The following is a 16015-nucleotide window of genomic DNA, read 5'->3' on the forward strand; positions in this document are numbered from 1 at the left end:
GCATACATGAGCCCTGGATATCCACAGATAAATGTAAAAACCTTCCCTAAAAGCCAAGACTGTAAATTCCAAAAAGGCAGTTTCCCTCCCCCCCAAAAAAGGAGAAAAGCCAAAGAGGATAGAGAGAAACACTGTTGACTGATGATATATGGAGGGGATTGTAAACAATGTAATGAAACAAGTCATATGAATGGTTGAATGTGAAACTGATGATGTGCCCTGTAAACTTTCACTCAGTCCACAATAAAAATCTTAAAAAAAAAAAATGCTAGCTATTAAATTATAACATATTGTGATTTCTCATTATGGAATCAGGAAATGACTGAACAATACAGTATGCAAATAAAGCCCAGATGAAGTTGATTCAGCAAGATGTAACTACTACAGTTATAACTTATACTCATTCTGTGACAACTAAAAGTTACAACCCTATGTTGTTAGGTGCCCTCCAGCCAGTTCTAATAGTGACCCCTTGTACAAAAGAACAAAAAACACTGCCTGGTTCTGTAATAGCATCACAATTATTATATAACACAATTGTTATGTCTGAACTCACTGTTCCAGCCACTGTGTCAATTCATCTCATTGATGGTCTTCCTCTTTTTCACTGATCCTCTAATAAGCATGAAGTCATTCTCCAGGGACTGCACTCTCTTGATAACACGTCCAAAGTATATGAACAAGGTTTACCATCTTTATTTCTAAGAAGCATTCCAACTGTACTTCTTACAAGACAAATTTTTTCATTCTTCGGTCAGTCCATGATATATTCAATAATCTTCACCAATATCATAATTCAAATGCAATTCTTTTCTGGACTTCCTTACTCATAGACCAGTTTTTAAATGCAGATGAGATCATTAAAAATTCATGGCTTGGTTAGGTACACCTTAGTCATCAGAGTGACATCATTGCCCTTAAACACTTAAAGAGGTGTTCTGTAGGTGACTTGCCCAAAGCAGTATGTTGTTGTTTGAGTTATTAACTGCTGCTTCCATGGGTTTTAAATTATAGATACAAGTAAAATGATATCATTGACAAATTCAATCTTTTCTCCATTTATCGTGTTATTTAGTGATCTAGTTGTGAGGATTTTTTCTTTACATTGAAGTAAAATCCATATTAAAGGCTGTGGTTTTTGATCTTGCAATAACTTTTTTCTATAAGGATCAACACAAGACTGGTCTCCTCGTAAGGTTACAGTTAAAAAATATCACAAAGGTCAGACTTTTCCAAGATGTTATATACCAGGTCAAACTCCCTGATATCAACCAACATTCCTTCCCTCCCTTCTGTGCCAAGAGACAAGACAGATGTAGAATCCAGAGCAACAGAATGAACTTTGCCAAACCATTCACAAATATTCATCATAGACTACAACACCCTAAGAAAACTTAGTGACTTGAGTCACATCCTCTACTAGAGTGGTGACACTCTTAATCCCAACTAAATTCTTAATGTTTAATCCTAACTTAATCCTTGTTTTTGTTAAGTGCTACCGAATTGGTTCTGACTCATAGTGACCCCAGTGATGCCCAACAGAATGAAACACTGCCTGCTGCTGTACCATATTCATAATTGTTGGTATGTGTGAGCCGACTCTTGCCTTGTCAATCCATCTCATTAGGGGTCTCCAATTTTTCACTGACCCTCCGTTTTTACAAGCATAACGCCCTTCTCCAAGGACTGGTCCCTCCAGAAAACATATCTAAAGTACAAGAGACAAGGGCTGCCAACCTCACTTCTCAAGGAGCATTCTGACTGTACTTTGTCCAACACAGATTTGTTTGTTCTTATGGCAAACCACGAAGAAAATGGTATTTTCAATATTCTTCACCAAAAACATAATTCAAATGTATCAATTCATCTAAGAATCTTTCTTATTCATTGTACAACTTTCACATACATGCATATGAGGTGATTGAAAATCATGGCTTGAATCAGGTGCTCCTTATGAACAAAGTGAGGGTTTTCTTCAGCATTTCAAAGAGGTCTTTTGTAGCAGACTTGCCCAATGCAATACATCATTTGATTTCTAATACTACAGCTTCCACGAACACTGACTGCAGATGCAAATAAAATGAAGTCTTAGACAACTTCAATCTTTTCTTCACGTGTCATGATGTTATTTATTGGTCTTGATGTGAGGATTTTTGTGCAATCCATATCGAAGTGCAATCCATACTGAAGACTGTATTGACTGATCTTCATCAGTGAGTATTTCAACTTCTTTTCTGATCTTCATCAGTGAGTATTTCAACTTCAAGCAAGAAAGGTTGTGCCATCTGTATCATAGGTTGTTAATGAGTCTTCTTCCAATCTGATACCACATTTTTCTTCATATATTCCAGCTTCATGGATTATTTGCTCCTCAAAAAAACTGAATAAATATGGTAAAGGGATACAACCTTGGCACACACTTTCCTGAGTTTAAACCATTCAGTATCCCCTTGTTCTGTAAGAGTTGACACCTCTTAGTCTATGTACAGGTTCCTCATGAACACAATTAAGTGTTCTGGAATTCTGATTCTTCTCAACATTATCCATAGCTTGCTACAATCAACAAAGCACAAGTAAATATCTTTCTGGTATTGTCTGCTTTAGCCAAAGATACATCTGATGTCAGAAATTATATCCCTCATTCCACACCCTCTTTTGAACCTGACTGAATTTCTGGCAGATCCCTGTTGATGTACTGCTGCAACTGCTTTTGAATTAACTACATTCAAATTTTAATTGCATGTTATATTAATGGTATTGTTTGATTTCTGCATTCTGCTGGATTACCTTTCTTTGAAATGGGTACAAATGTTGCAGACCATGTAAAACTGGTCAGAAGTTCGAGGCCCACTGGGCCCGAGTGTTGCAGACAATGCAGGACACAGGCAGGCTCTGAGGAAAAGATTCTGTCCACCGGACAGTCGTAACAAATTGTTTTTCATCTTAGTGTTCAGTTGTGTTTTTATTTAATTCCAAATATGAGCCCTTAACATCCACAGATAAATGTAATATTTTCCTAAAGCCGAGAGACTGTAAAGGCTTCAAGGTTAAGCCTTTCTCCAAAGGATTAACTGAAAATAGCTTAGCTACTTCCCAGTTCTTTGTTCTATAGACAAAAAAGCAATCCTCCCTAATCTTTTTCCAGGCACAGCCCATTCACCTGGGCATCTCCTGTCTTCCTTCAAATCTGGCTCAGGAAACCAAAACAGCGGGACTCCTCCCAAGCCTTTTGTCCTTCCCTTTCACCTTCTCCCAACTGAGCTCAGGGGCTATAGATATGTTAATTGAGCCTGAGAAACCAAGGTGCGGGCCTGGGATTCAAACCAGCGAAGTACAATGTAAAGTTACCTGAATGTCTGGAAAATTACTGTTAGCTGTACCTTGTCTTTGTCCCTCCCAGCTTGGTGTGAAGCTCCTCCCCTAAATAAAACGGAGACGCAGGCCGGCCCAGGTGTGCATTATAGCTTGGAGGGCATGTAGTACAGTTTGCAGGGCATGAGTTGCTGCCTGCAGAGGCCACGATGCCTGTAGTCCCAAGTCTGCCCACCAGTGATGCAACCACCCTGGTTTCAGGGTGCCTCTTTGTCCCCCTCCTTTTGTCTATGTATTCTTTTGCTATCCCTATGGCCGCTGGATCTCCCCTCCTCGTGAACCAAACACTCGTGAACCAAGTTCCTATGTCAGACTGGATGACGAGTGAGTACCTCCAGTGCTGTATCAGTTTGTTGAAACATTTCAATTTATATTTAATTCCTGGAAGCTTGTTTTTTCACCAATGGCTTCAGTGTAGCTTCAACTCTGCAGAGTAGCTAATTATTTATTATGGCCCTTCTAGCCAAATTTCTCCATTCTGTGATGTATTATAAATCCTATAGCCTTTATGTCTGTGATGGAAACCTGGTGTGGCACTGTGGGTTAATGCACTGGACTGCAATGTTGGTTTGAACTGAATGTCGACAGTTCAAGCTCACCAGCTGCTCCTCGGAAACCCTATACAGGGTTGTTATAAGTTGGAACCGTCTCAACCGTACTTAACAACAACATGCCTGTGCTTATGGACCTGTGTTGAAGTCAGATGCTAAGGAGTAATACATAATGAGCACTGGACTGCAAAGTTAGTTTGAACCACAAGGTCAGAAATTCAAACTCACCAGCCATTCTTCAGAAACACTATACAGGGTTGCTATGAGTTGGAACAGGCCATCAATGCAAGGTCGGGCTGAAGCTGAAGAAAATTAGAACATGTCCACAAGAGCCAAAATAGGATCCTGAACATGTCCCACCTGAATTTAGAGATCATATGAAGAACAGATTTGATTCATTAGACATAAAGACTGAAGACCACAAGAGTTGTAGGATGACATCAAGAATACCATACAGGAAGAAAGCAAAAGGACATTAAAAAGACAACAAAGAAGGAAAAACAAAATAGATACAAGAAGAGACTCTGAAACTTGCTCTCTAGCTTTGAGATGCTAAAGCAAATGGTAGAAATGAGGAGGTAAAAGAGCTGAATAGAACATCGAAGGTCAGCTCAGGAAGACAAAGTGTGCAAAGACCTGGATTTAGAAAATCAAAAGGGAAGAACATGCTCTGCATTTCTCAAGATTAGAGAACTGAAAAAAAACTTTGAGCTTCAACATGCAACATTGAAGGGTTCTATGGGAAAAATATTGAATGATGCAGGAATCATCAAAAGACGATGAACAGAGGTAAACAAGGATGTATGCTCAACCTTGAAACAACAGGCCTCTGTGAGACAGGATTGAGGCATAGTCTGAATGAGTAAAAGAGGGGAAATAATGTTAGGATGCTTGACTGGTTTCCCTTGCCTACTACTGTAAAATAGACACTTGAGTGCGATAGAAAGGAATATCAGGAAACATGATTACAGAAAGCTGAAGCCCGTCTTCAACCTATAACTGTCTGAAATACCTAAAAGGGGTTTTAGAACTTGCCCAGTAAAATAGGTTTCTTGTGGAGCCTTTATAGTGTATAGGACTTAAGGTGAAACCCTGAGCCCCTTCCAGAACCTTCTAGATGGGACATTCCCATTTGAAAGGACAAGCAGACCAGCCTGGAACAGTTTGAGCAGCAGAAGATACTTCTTGAAAGAAAGACCAGCAGGAAAATTCCAAAAATAAAAAATGACAGGACGATTGGCTACTGCAAGAATAAGCAAGTTGTTCACTGGGAAGACATCAAGGAAAGCAATCAAGTCCATTCAGGACAAACCCCTCTCCAAGACTGAAATTCAAAGGGAACACATGAACAGGCATGTAAGCTTTCTGGCTACCATGTTGGTCTGCTGGTGAGTGGAAAGGGGGAAAGGCAGCAATGAAGACATGGGCTGAGTTCAAACACATTCCATAGACTCCCATAGACCTGGAGATGCGAGATAAAGAAAAGGAAGAGCTCGCTGGTCTGAAGTGTGTGGTGAGACCTAGGGACTCCTGAGCCCATGGACAAAGACATAGCCCTGGAGAGCTAGAGCAGACAGTAACGTATCCAGCTGATCTGAAGTGAGGGGAGATGTACAAAAACACCCAAACTTGTAGATAATACCCATTCAACCTAGCTTCAATGGCTGGATGATCAGAAGTCGACTAGAGGAAGATTTTTTTTAAAAGTCTTTCATAAAGGAAACAAGTATAAATTGCTACAATTTAATGAACTTGACCTATACTTATGGATGTAGTAGCTAAAAATACCAACAGAGAGGGAAGGAGTCTTCACATCAAGTATTAATCCTATCCCCTCTGTATAAAGGATTGATAGAGACGGGCAACTTAGACATTGGCTGCCTAAAATGGGGGGAGGTGGAGGGAGAAGCTATAAAAGCACCGACTGGCTACAAGTTTTCAAAAGGGTATATAGTTTAAGAGTATGTGGGGACTGGCCCTGCCTGGCTTGAGTGGTGGCCAACCTGTGCCTGTGGCTGGCGCAGACCCAGGCATCTGCGCCTCCGAGGAAAATGGCATGTAATGGGCAGATGAACACCTGAAAATCAGAGATGACCTCTGGCTTCGTCCTTCCTAGGCATAACAAAGACTACCATCAGTATGCCTATATTTGAGAACCACACGTGCTTCATCGGGTTGGTAAGGTAGAGCTTGGCAAAACTTCTCCCAGGTCTGGTACTGCAGCATCATGGGCTCAGGGTGCAAGGGAGAAGGAGGAAAGATTGCGGGACTAGAGGTGGGAGATGTGACCCCATCAGCCCACCTACCTCCTGAGGCCACCAACCCTTTCTGCCAAAGCCACATCATTTTTCAGCAACCATTTGAATCTTCTCCATGAGGTGAAAAGGACTGTGCTGTGGACGGAAGTCCGGAGATCTAAGCAGTCCTGTGAAGCAGCCCTACAGCTTTGAGATGGCAGCAAAAGTCAAGAGGGATTGAAACTTTATACCAATGACTCTTCATAGAATGACTTCTTTGACATAAGTAATTTTCCTGACAAAAAAGAATACACAGAAATCTCCCTGCAATTCATTCTCAATGTTTCTACTTTAAAAAGTAGACTGGGATTTCTACAGACAAGTTATATGGAGAGCCCTGATTCCTTTATGTGTAAGAGGAGCAACAACTAATAACATGCTTACTGACAGCACAGGGAAGTAGGGGGTTTGGAGGAAGGCTCAAGAACAACATAGTTGCTCTACTCATGTCTTGTGTGGAGCTGTCAGATAAGCACTGGACTGCTAGTTGCAAGGCCAGCAGTTCAAATCCACCAACCACTCCTTGGAAACCTTCCACATGGCTGTGAGTCGGAACTGACTTGACAGCATTTAGCAACAACTCATGCATCCCAGAAAGTCTGTGCTGGCATGCCATTGAGTTCCTTCTGAGGTTCTGTAGTGCAGAGAATAAGGGTGGTACTGTCTAACTCAATTGCATCTGAGTATTGCACTAAATCAGGATTTAAAGTACATTAATGTCTAAACCTATGGTTTTACCAGCCTTAGTACAACCTTCTGAATTGATTACACATCTGTTGTTGAGCTCTGGTGTGGCACTATAGGATAAGGCCTGGATGTTAACTGCAAAGTCGGAGGTTCAAACCCACCAGCCGCTCTCAGAAACTCTATACAGTGTTGCTGAGTCAAAACTGACATGATGGCACACAACTATTGTTGTTAGGTACCATCAATTTTATTCCAACTAATAGCAATTCCATATACAGGCAATACTGTATCTGATTGTCCTCCACTTTACTGCCTTCCCAGGTACTGTATTCTATTACAAATTGAAGGTTTGGGGGGGGGGGGGGGGGTGAGGAGGGGGGAGTATGTGGGGAAAGATAGAATCCCCACTGTGAAAAGCTATGGGGATAGGATTCTTTTGGTTCAATAATGAGCAATTGTTATCATGACGAATTGCGACAGTCACAACTGTACAGGTAGAATATTTTTAACAAAAACGGGGGAGTAAGTAGTTAATCTTACAGTCCAGGAACAGAGAAGCCTAATGCCATAAAGGGAGAAGAGTATAAGTGGAATGTGGGACCCTATCCAGAGAAGCAGCAACATCAGAAATGGAGGCAGAGATGAGGACAAGGAGAAATAGAGCAGCTGAGGACTCTAGACTCATGGAAAGGGAAAGGCTGCGTGCTGGTGGCTTGCAGAATGTGCCCTTTGGTTGTTAAAATGATTATATATTCCTGAGTGTTTTTGTGTACACCCTCCCTCCCCCGTAACAAAAAGGAAAAAACAGAGACAATAGAAGTAAATACTGTTGATTGATGAGGCATGGAGGAGACTATAATCATTGCAATGAAATGAGCAGTGTAAAACTGATGTTCTCCCATGTAAACTATCACTCAATTCACAATAAAAACTTTTTTTAAAAAAAAAGGATGAGAATAACAGGATACAGTCACCGTACCTAAAAGAAATGGTCGATAGTCAACTATTTCAAGAGGTAGCATGTGATCAAAAACCAGTGGTACTGAAGGAAGAAGTCCAACCTGCAAAGAAGGCCTTGGCAAAGAACAAGGCTCCAAACCTTGACTGAATGCAAATGGAAATGTTTCAGCAAACTGATGCAGCACTGGGTGCACTCACTCATCTCTGCCAAAAACTGTGTAAAACAGCCACCTGGGGTCAAATGACTGACTCATATTTTGGCTCTTGTGGACTTGTTTTACTTTTCTTCAGCCTCAGGCTGAACTTGTATATGAACAATATTTGTGTCAATTCCAACGAGAAGTGACCCAATGGAATGTGGAAATCATCAAAATATATGAAGAAAAACGTGGCATCAAGACTGGAGGAAGACTCATTAGCAACCTGCAATATGCAGATGATACAAGCTTGCTTGTTAAAAGCAACGATGACCTAAAATACTTACTGATAAAGATCAAAGACCACAGCGTTCTACATAGGTTGTACCTCAATACAAAGGTAACACAACTCCTCACCACTGGACCAATAAGCAACATCATATAAATGGAGAAAAGATTGAATCTGTCCAAGACTTCATTTTGCTCGAATCAACCAACATCAACATTCACAGAAACAGCAGTCAAAAAAAATCAAACGACATATTGCATTAGGCAAATCTGCTGCACAAGACCTCTTTAAAGTGTTCAAAAGCAAAGATGTCAGTTTGAGGACTAAGGTGCACCTGATCTAAGCTAAGCCATGTTATTTTTCAATAAACTTTTATGCATGTGAAAGTTGGACAGTGATTAAGGAAGACAGACTGTAAATGAATTGATGCTTTTGAGTTATGCTGTTGAAGGTGAGTATTAAAAGTACCATGGACTGCCAAAAGAATAATCCAATCTGTGTTGGAAGAAGTACAGCCAGAATGCTCCTTGAAAGCAAGGATGGTCAGACTTTCTCAAAATTTGGATATATCAGGAGGTACCAGTCCCTAGAGAAAGATACCATGTTTGGTAAAGTGGAGGGTCAGAGTCATAGCAACCCATTATAGGGTTTCCGAGGAGCAGCTGTTAATTCTGGACTACCGACCTTGTCATTTGAACTGACCTCTTGGTCAAGTGCTTACCTTACAGCACCACACCAGGACTCCTTTACTCATCCTGTTGTTGTTTGTTAAGTGCCATCAAATCGGTTCTGACTCATAGTGACCCTTTACAGGGTTTCCAATGAGCAGCTACTGAGTTTGAACCACAGACCTTGTGGTTCAAACAAACCTTGTGGTCCAGTGCTTTAGCCCACAGCATCACCTTCCACTTTACCAAGATATTCCATGTTCCGATAATTAATGAATGTTTGCAACTGTTTCGCCTCTTTTTGAGTTTGCCCCATCAGCAAATGAAGGTCCCAGAAGTTTTACTCCATTTGCATCATCACAACAACTCAACTTTGAGGAGGTAGCTCTTTCCCAGTTGAATTTTAAATTTCTTCCAACTTGATGAATTCATCTTCCTATGTATCTAACAATATTCTGGTACTATTTATAATGTTGGAGTACTGGTGTAGTGCTGTAGGATAAGCACTAGACAGCAAGGTAGGTTTGAACCACAAGGTTGGTGGTTCAGACTCACTAGCCAATCCTCAGAAACTCTGTACAAGGTAGCTATGAGTTGAAACTAACTCAACAGCACTTGACAGCAATAACATTCAAAATGTTTTCATCTTCTGGCACTATATCGGACAATGTTCCAATGCTCTTCAAAATGTTTTCAGTGGTAAACATTCAGAAGTAGTCTGCCTCACAGCATCACAGCAACACACAAGCCCACCACAATATGATAAACTGACAGATAACCTGTGGTCATGAGAACTGAGATATCCATAATTTCTTGGGTTATGTCTCAGAGAAATGTTCAAGTAAGGGAGGTAGTGCCACAAATAGTTCCATAATAAAATAAATGGTTCATACAAGAACAAGCTACAGGGAGAATGTAGGGAGGCACCCACTAATCCACAAGCAGATAGCCTCTTTTCCCACAGGTCCTACCATGAAAAATTGCTGAATTCCTCTACCACACGGACAAGGCCCTATGAACAACTTTATGCTAACCAGCAACAGGCTGTTTGGTTCAAGAATGGCAATTCCAGGATACACTGACAACATCTGATGTGGAAAACTGTTCCATTAAGATCAACAGACATAAAGATTCTGACTGAAAAAGGTCAGAATAGGTCAGCTCAATGGGCTGAACTGTATACTGCAATAATTGTGAGGATAGCACAGGACAAGGCAATATTTCATTCTGTTGTACCTAAAGTCACTATGTGTCGGATCTGACTAGATGGCAACTAACAACAATGGTTTTAAAACTCCAAACTCACACTCCAAACGCAGGTGGATACAGGTAGGTGAGGCAGACGACAATGACTCTGGACACAAGAGCTCAGGCTTTGACTGGAGGGCAGGCAGCAGCAGTGGCAGTGGTTGCTGTGGCACACTGGCAGATGGAACAGTGAGTGGGGCTGTGAGGATGGCACAGGATGCTAGCTTCCTCTTGTTCTGCTCCACCCCTTGTTCTTTCAGCCACTGTTGCTGCGGTTGGAACTCAGTTCTCCATCTCTGCAAGCAGTTTCAGTAACAGCAGCAGGAAAATTGGTAGAAGATTGGGAGGATGGCTCACCTAATGCAATGGTGTTTGCACTATGTCTAAATCACATAATGTCCAATTCCATAGGATGTATTGTGGACATCAAGCAACACATGCTTGTACAGATTGGATGAGCTTTGTTTAAGCAGGAGTCCTGGTGTGGTGCTATAGATAAGCACTAGACTGCTACCCACAAGATCGGCGGTTTAAAGCCACCAACTGCTTATCAGAAACCCTATACATAGTCTATGTTGTTGCTGTTATGTGCCATCGAGTCAGTTCCGACCCATAGCGACCCTGAACAGGGTTTCTGAGGCTGTAAATCTTTACAGGAGCAGAGAGCCTCATCTTTCTCCCATGGAGCAGCTGGTAGTTTCGAACTGCTGACCTTGTGGTTCGCATGCCGATTTGTAACCACTACGCTACCAGAGCTCCTATGAGTCAGTAACAATTTGGCACGTAACAATAAATGTTGAAGGAGCCCTGGTAGTATAGTGTATTACGAGCTGTGCTGCTAAACACAAGGTTAGAAATTCGAATCTACCAGCCACTTTGCAGGAGAGAGATGAGGCTTTCTGCTCCTGTAAAGATTTACAGCCTCAGGAACTCTATACAGGATTGCTATGAGTCAGAACTGACTCCATGGAACACAAGCCACCATAACCACCAGGTACTTTTTCAGGAATTGATCCAATTTCACTGAAAATGTTAAGCTGATTGCCAAGTTGTGGTGGTGGTGTGCTGTGGAGTCACAGAGACCCTGCATAGGGTCGAGGCTATAAATCTTTATGGGAGCAGAAAGCTTCATCTTTCTCCTACAGAATGGCTGATAGTTTTGAACTACTCTACTAAGGTTAGCTGCCCAACTTGAAACCACTGTACTACTAGAGCTCCTTTTTGATGCCTAGGACTGTGTATCCCCTTGTTTCCCTTCTGATATGGGTAATGTGGAGCTCTGGTAGCACAGTGGTTACAAATCAGGATGACAAGGTAAGCAGGGCAAAACTACCAGCTGTTCCGCGGGAGACAAAGATGAGATTTTCTGCTCCCGTAAAGATTTACAGCCTCAGAAACACTGTACAGGGTTGCTATGAGTCAGAACTAACTCCACGGCATATAACCACCACCACCATGGGTAATTTGGAGTCCTGATGTGGCACTATAGGATAAGCATTGGACTGCTAACCATAACGTTTGTGGTTCAAACCACCCAGCCACTCATTGGAAGCCCCATACAGGAAACCAACTCAACGGCTCTTAACAATACTTGATTTATGTCTTACCCCCAACAACTTCCAATTTTTTTTCCATCAGTTTTGTTACATTTTGGCCAACTGATTATTTTTAAGTTTCGTCATTATTTTGACCACATTTCAACTCTAAAATTTTCATTTGATTCTTCTTTATAACGCCTATTTGCTGAGGTTCTATCTTTGCCAACAAGTTTCCATTTTTTATTTGGTTTAATACTTTCTGGAATTGTTTGTTTTAAAATTTTTCGATGATGTTGTTCTTGTTAGGTGGTGTCGAGTCAGTTCTGACTCATAGCACAAAACACTACCAGGTCCTGCAACATCTTCACAATTGTTACCTTTGAGCCTATTATGTGGCCACTGTGTCAATCTATCTCATTGTAGGGCATCCTCTTTTTTCGCTGACCCTCCATCTGACTAACAGAATGGTTCCTCTTAATGACATGTCCATAATATGAGAGATGCAGTTATGCCATCCAGGATTCTAAGGAGCATTCTGGCTGTTCTACCTCCAAGACAGATTTGTTCTTCTAGTAGTCCATGGTACTTTTCAATATTCTTCTCTAACACCATAATTCAAATACATGGATTCTTCTATGGTTTTTCTTATTCATTTCCAACTTTTACAGGAAAATGAGGCAACTGAAAATACCATGACTTGGGTCAGATGTACCTTAGTCCTCAAACTGATAATCTTTGTTCTCTAACAATCTGAAGAGGTATTTTGCAGCAGATTTGTCTAATGCAATATGTCATGTGATTTGACTGCTGCTTCCATGAGCAAAATGAAGTCTTTGACAATGTCAATCTTTTCTCCTTTGTAGCATGATGTCATTTATTGGTCCAGTTGTGAGGATTTTTTATGTATTCTTTACATTAAAGTGCAATCCATAGTGAAGGCTGTAGTCCTTGATTTTCACAAGTATTTTACATATATTGCAGATTATTAATGAGTCTTCCATCAATCCTGATGACATGTTTTTCTTCATATAATCCAACTTCTCAGATTATTTGTTCAGCATACAGACTGAATAAGCATGGTAAACGGTTCTGATTTTAAACCATCTGGTATCCCCTTGTTCTATTCTAACAACTGACTCTTGGTCTATGTACAGGTTCCTCATGAACACAACTAAGTGTTAAGGAATAACCATCCTTCGTAATGTTATCCATAGTCTGTCATGATTCACACAGTAGAAAACCTTTGTATAGGCAATAAAGCACAAGTAAATATCTTTCTTGTATCCACCATTTTCAGCTAAGATCTGTCTGATGTCAGCAATGATATCCTTCGTCCCATGTTCTCTTCTGAATCCAGCATGAATGATTAGCAATTCCTTCTAGATATACTGTAGCAATTATGTTTTAATTATCTTCAGCAAACTTTTACATGCATGTGATATCAATGATATGGCCTAATGATTTCCTCATTCCATTGGATCACGTCTGTTTATAATGGGCACAAATATGGAGCACTTCTAATCCATTGGTGAGGTTGCTGTCTCCCAAATTTCTTGGCATAGATGAATGAGCACCTCCTGTGGTGTGTAAATTTGAATTGAACCACTTCAATTTGTATTGCATCAATTCCCATAGCATTATTTTTTGCCACTATTTCAGTGCATCTTGGACTTCTTCCTTCTATACCATCCACTCGTTACCATACCTATCAAAATGGTTGAAGACAGACCAACTATTTTTGACACAGTGACTCTGTATATTCCTTCCATCTTATTTTGATACTTTCTGCATCATTACATATTTTGTTCATGAAGTCCTGCAATATTGTAAGTCAAGGCTTGAATTTTTTCTTCAATTCTTTTAGTGTGAAAAATGCTATTTTCTTCTGTTTTGGTTTCCTAGCTATGGGTCTCTGCACATTTAATAATTATACTTTACTTTGTCTTCTAAAGCTGCCCTTTGGATTTTTCTGTTCAGCTCTTTTGTTTTATTTTTTCTATATGCTTTACTATGCTTAAGAGCAAGTTTCAACATCTCTTCTGACATCCATTTTGGTCTTTTCATTTCTCTACTGTCTTTTTAAAGACCTTTTGCTTTCATCCTCTACAACGTTCTTTCTTGATGTCATCTCACAACTCTTTTGGTCTCCAGTCATTAGTGTCTAATGCATAAAATCTATTACTGAGATGACCTCATTGCACTCATGAGGAGTCTGTACATAGATCTAGACAATCACACAAACAGAACAAGGGGATTCTGAATGGTTTAAAATCAAGAAATGTGGACATCAGAGTTGTAGCCTTTCACCATACTTATTCAATCACTATGCTGAACAAATAGTCCAAGCAGCTGGATTATATGAATAAGAATGTGGCATCAGTATTGCGCAAAGACTCATTAACAATCTGTGATATGCAGATCATACAATCTTGTCTGCTTTAATAAAAGATGACTTAAAATACTGATGAAGAAAGATCAAAGATCCCAGCTTTCAGTATACTTTTTTTTTACTTTTAATATTCAAATGAATAATTTTATTTTCTAACTGAATCATGTTTCAGACATTTTGTAATTCTAATTTTCACACATAATTTCTAACACAAGTATGAAAAGTATAATATTTCTATATATTTGTGATAGCTTTCAATTTTAGCTTACTAACCACATTCTCCCTACTTCTCCTTTATAGTCTTCATAGACTAAGCCAAGTAAAGCAATTTCGATTTGGATTTTCAAAGAGAAACTATTTTCCACATGAATTCCTACAGCAAATATGAAGTTTGACACAGTCTATCCTTTAAACCATACAAATAAGAAAATTTTTGATATACAGATAGAGAAGCTTCAGAAAAACATACTGAAGTGATTTCATTTAAAAAGGTGATTATATATGTTGGACAAAAAAAAGTATCAACATTAATATCACTGATATTAATGCAACTATAACAATATTTAAAATGTTTTAAAGTTCAACTTCTTTTTCATCCTTATTAGGCAAGAAAGATGGTATCCTTTTTGAAGAAATTTTCATTTCAGGAATGAGGACTTTCTTGATTTGACCAATTTCTGTTCTACACCACACCTTTCTTCTTTCAATACTTGGCTTACTTGAAGATAAATTTCAACAGGTTGGACCTCAGGAAGTGGTTTTTGTTTCAAGACCTGCACACGCTGACAGATATCATCAACTTTTTCAAGAAATTTAAGTGGAGATTGTTCTTGCAAAGATGCTATCAGTGTCATCAATTCAAGCTGCTGCTCTCTTATTTCTTCCATTCTTTCAATTTGTGGGGTATATTCTTGACTAATCAGATTTCCAACATCATAGAGAGCAGCTAAGAATTTTTTTTTTCTTCTGTTCTACTGTATCACTGAGTTCCTTAAAATACTAGAGAACAACTTCTTTATAACCTTGGACCATTTTCTCAGAATGAGATTTTTCCAGTATATATCTGTTAACTGTTCAAGCAGTTTTTGAGGCATGTCCTTTTCTTTTAGATAGGCACTTTGACGATCATTTATAGGATGCCCATGATGTTGACCTATGGTGAGACAATGGCCACACACTAATTTTTTATCCAGTAGACAGTAAACATTTAATGGCTGTCTGCAATGTTCAGGGCAGGTGACAATATCTGGATGGTCTTCTTGCTGGTACTTTTCAATAATAGCCCTTAATGCAAAATTAACAGACAAAGACTCAATACCAGTTGGAGCAATTTCAATAACACTTCTGAAATTAGGGCACTTGAATGGAATTCGTAAAGGTCTCCATAAACAAAAGTTTCCAGATGCCTGAAGAACATTTTCCAAACAACTTCTACAAAATGTATGAGACCATGGTAGTACACGAGGATCTTCAAAAATACTGTAACAAACAAAGAAATAAAAAACAAAAATAAAGAAAAAAAAAATACTGTAACAAATTGAACATGTTAACTCATCCTCAAAATTGTGCATTTTCGTGAGGAAGGATAGAACAGGCACCACAACTCCAAAGGGGCGAAACCAAGCTCCACACACTCTGATCTCAGTATACTTTTTATCAAAATGTAAAGAAAACAAAAACCCTCACAACTGGACTAACAATATGATAACTAGAGAAAAAACTGCAGTGTCAAAGACTTCAATTTCCTTGCATCCACAATAAATGCTCAAGGAAGTGGCAGTCAAAAAATAAGAATATCTTCAAAACAACAATGAGATATCATCACACACCAGCAAAGATTTTTAAAAGTACAGGACAATAAATGCTGGCGAGGATGCGG

General features: G+C 39.6%; 1 pseudogene; it reads right to left on the minus strand.

Moving 5' to 3' along the window:
• Positions 1-14479: 14479 nt before the first annotated feature.
• LOC102813637 lies at positions 14480-15617 on the minus strand (annotated as a pseudogene).
• Positions 15618-16015: the final 398 nt, after the last annotated feature.

Source organism: Chrysochloris asiatica, unplaced genomic scaffold (assembly GCF_000296735.1).
Source record: "Chrysochloris asiatica unplaced genomic scaffold, ChrAsi1.0 scaffold00289, whole genome shotgun sequence".
Lineage (NCBI taxonomy): Eukaryota > Metazoa > Chordata > Mammalia > Afrosoricida > Chrysochloridae > Chrysochloris > Chrysochloris asiatica.